This window comes from Mustela putorius, unplaced genomic scaffold (genome assembly GCF_011764305.1).
Source record: "Mustela putorius furo isolate JIRA1106 unplaced genomic scaffold, ASM1176430v1.1 tig00003969_pilon_pilon_pilon, whole genome shotgun sequence".
NCBI lineage: Eukaryota > Metazoa > Chordata > Mammalia > Carnivora > Mustelidae > Mustela > Mustela putorius.
In genome coordinates, this window is record NW_025422112.1 from 1788973 (window position 1) to 1792339 (window position 3367).

The 3367-nt window shown below is 42.2% G+C and overlaps 1 pseudogene; it reads right to left on the bottom strand.

The window, feature by feature from the left end:
• Window positions 1-511: 511 nt before the first annotated feature.
• Window positions 512-1846, bottom strand: LOC101690631 (annotated as a pseudogene).
• Between the last annotated feature and the right edge of the window lie 1521 nt (window positions 1847-3367).

Sequence of the window (3367 nt, forward strand, 5' to 3'; positions counted from 1 at the left end):
AATTTATATTCATTTCTTGTCAAATTCAAATTCAAATCCCACTAAGAAATCTAAGAAATCTTCCCTCATCTTTTCTTATCTTGAAGGAAATGTTCCCTGTTCTGTGTTTCAACAGCACCTAGTATGTTATGGTATTATTTCATTCTCATTTTGCATCATATTTAATCACCTTTTTTTTTTTGGTTTCCCATTTGCCTTGAAACTTTTAATTCTTATTTGTTTTTTCTGTACAGATGTCTTTCACTGAGGACCACTTCAAATCCTCCCCCCCCCGCCATAATAATCTTTCTTGTGACAGGCAAGGCTGTTCCCTCCCATGCTGGGAGATACCGTGTGGCAAGTGACAAAGCTCTGAACCTAGCCTCTTTGGGGGCTGCAGTGGTAGCGATGGGGGAAAGCGATGGGCCCCATGGCTGGACTAGTACCATGACAGAAGCCTGCTGCTTTGGGGAGACATACTCTTCTAACTGCATCCTGATGCCTCTGGACTTTAGGCAAGAGCTTTCCAGCTCTACTTGTCCTGCATCTTCTCCAGGATAGGCACAATCATATCAAACTTGGACTACTTATTGGGTCTTCATTCACGCAGATCTTCATGAGCTTACATACATGGGAGGAATGGCTAGTGGGATGGTAGGCCGAAGGCCCTCCAATGCCACCTGCATTTGAATCTCCACATTGGAGAGGTCAGCCAAGGGTACATCCCATGTCACCATTTCCCACAGAAGCACTGCAAAACTCCACATGCCTGCTGAGCATCTGTTTGTATCCTCAGGATTCTGCAGAATTCAGGGGCCATCTAGGCAGGTACATACATGCACCCAGAACATTGCAAGGAGAACTTGACATTGGCCATGTTGATTAGGGCAGTCATGTCCTAATCAGTCATTACACTATGGCTATTGAGTGCATGTTGTGGGATGAGGGGCTCTAATGTGTGTAGGAAGGCCATGCCCCTTGCCATGTCTAATGTAAACTCTACAGCCTGGCTCTGGTCCACAAGAGAATTGCTGCCTTCATGTAATACATTGTACAGGGATCCTGTGTGTGAGACTGGTGAGGAGAAGGTAGAGACTGACGAGCACCTAGCACAGGGAGAACATCTGGATGCGAGAAAATCCTTAGATGGGGACATTCCTCATTAAAGTCCCTGCTCTTCCTTGTACTCCAGTTTCAAACCTTTAGCATCTTCATGACAATGTCATTGACCTGTCAACAGCCCTTACATAGCTCTCCAGAGTGATGGTCATTGAATTTTGCCAGAAAGTTGAGCTGTTTGAAGTCAGTGCCAGCATGTTTGTGCAGAGTCCCATTCTCGGGCCAAATGCGGGTGGTTATTTTCCAAAATGTGTCCTTGTATGAAATATGGTTAAAGTTGTGGCCCATCTTCTCTGCCTGCTCTCAGAAGAGATCCCTCAGAGGTCCTTGGCTTTGTCCTTGGACATCTCTCCATACTTGTTATAAATGCTGACAAAGAGCCCCATTAGCCACCATGTCCTCTGCAACCCGATGTTGGCCCAAAAAAACAGGCATAATGCAGGGGCACATTTCTATGTACATTCACTGCATTGATGTCAGCTTTATACTGCTGCAGCTTCTGCACAATATCACGGTGTCTGGGACCAGCTGCCAGGTGCTAGGGGGTTCATCACCATGGTTCATCACATTGATTCATGTTCCCCACATGATCAGCATCTCAACCACAGGACAACAGCCCTCTTGGCAGGCCAGGGCAAGGGGGAGAAGCCATGATCATCTCCTGGTTGAGGCTGTTTTCGTGTTGTCCAGCTTACAGGTGAATGGCCACCACATTGCCCTCCCACCACTGGGTGAAAATGTCATCCATAACAACTTCTGGGCACTGAATATGCTAGATTGGGGAAGACTGTGGATGGAGACTCAGGCTGGAGCAGCCTTCTTCAGGGAACTCCCCTCCAGCCAAGCCAGCCATTGGTCCACCCCTGGCCCTCTTCAGACCCCGTTCCTCCCTCCTTCTCACCTCCCTTGCCCTTCTCTCAGATCCCTTTTTTTTTCTTTTCTTTTTTTTTTTTTTTTTTAGTTTTTATTTAAATTCCAGTTAGCTAACATACAGTGTAATATTAGTTTCAGATGTACAATATAATGATTCAACACTTCCATACAACACCCAGTGCTCTTCGCAAAAAGTGCTCTCCTTAATTCTCCATCACCTGTTTCACCCATTTCCCCACCCACTTCCTCTCTGGTAGCCATCAGTTTGTTATGTGTAGTGAAGTATGTTTCTTGGTTTGCTTCTCTCTTTCCTTATTCCCCCATGTTCATTTGTTTTGTTTCTTAAAAAAAAAAAATAAAAAAAAAATAAATTCTGAAAATGAATAAAATCAGACGGTATTTGTCTTTCTCTGTCTGACTTACTTCACTTAGCACAGTACTCTGTAGCTCCATCCATAACATTGCAAATGGCTAGATTTCATTCTCCTTATGGCTGAGTAACATATATACATATAAAACTTCTGCATCCATTCATCAGTTGATGGACACTTGGGCTGTTTCCATAATTTGGCTATTATAGATACTGCTGCTATAAACCTTGGGGTGCATGTATCCCTTAATGAATCAGTATCTTTGTATTTCTTAGGTATATACCTAGTAGTGCCACTCCTGGACTGTAGGGTAGTTCTATTTTTAGCTTTCTGAGGAACCTCCATATTGTTTTCCAGAATGGTTGTGCCAGTTTGCATTCCTACCAACAGTGCAAGAGGGTTCCCCTTTCTCCACATCCTCACTAACACCTGTTGTTTTCTGTGTTGTTTTTAGCCATTCTGACATGTGAGGTGATATCTCATTGTAGTTTTGATTTATATTTCCCTGATGATCAGTGATGTTGAGCATCTTTTCATGTTTGTTAGCCATTGTATGATTTCTTTGGTAAAATGTCTATTTATGTCTTCTGTCCATTTCTTCACTAGATTATTTTGTTTTGGATATTGAGTTTGGTAAATTCATTATAGATTTTGAATACTAGCCCTTTATCAGATATGTCCTTTACGAATATCTTCTTCCATTCTGGGACTGCCTTTTAGTTTTGTTGATTGTTTCCTTCTCTGTGCAGAAGATTTTTATTTTGATGACATTCCAATTGTTAATTTTTGGTTTTGTTATTACCCTTATCTCAGGAGACATATATAGAAAGAAGTTGCTATAGCAGATGTCAAAGAAGTTACTGCCTTTGTTCTCCTATATGCTTTTTTATGGTTTCAGTTCTCACATTTAGGTCTTTAATCCATTTTGAATTTATTTTTCTGATATAAGAAAATGGCCCAGTTTCAGTCTTTTGCATGTGGCTGTCCAGTTTTCCCGACACCATTTGTTGAAGAGACTGTCTTTT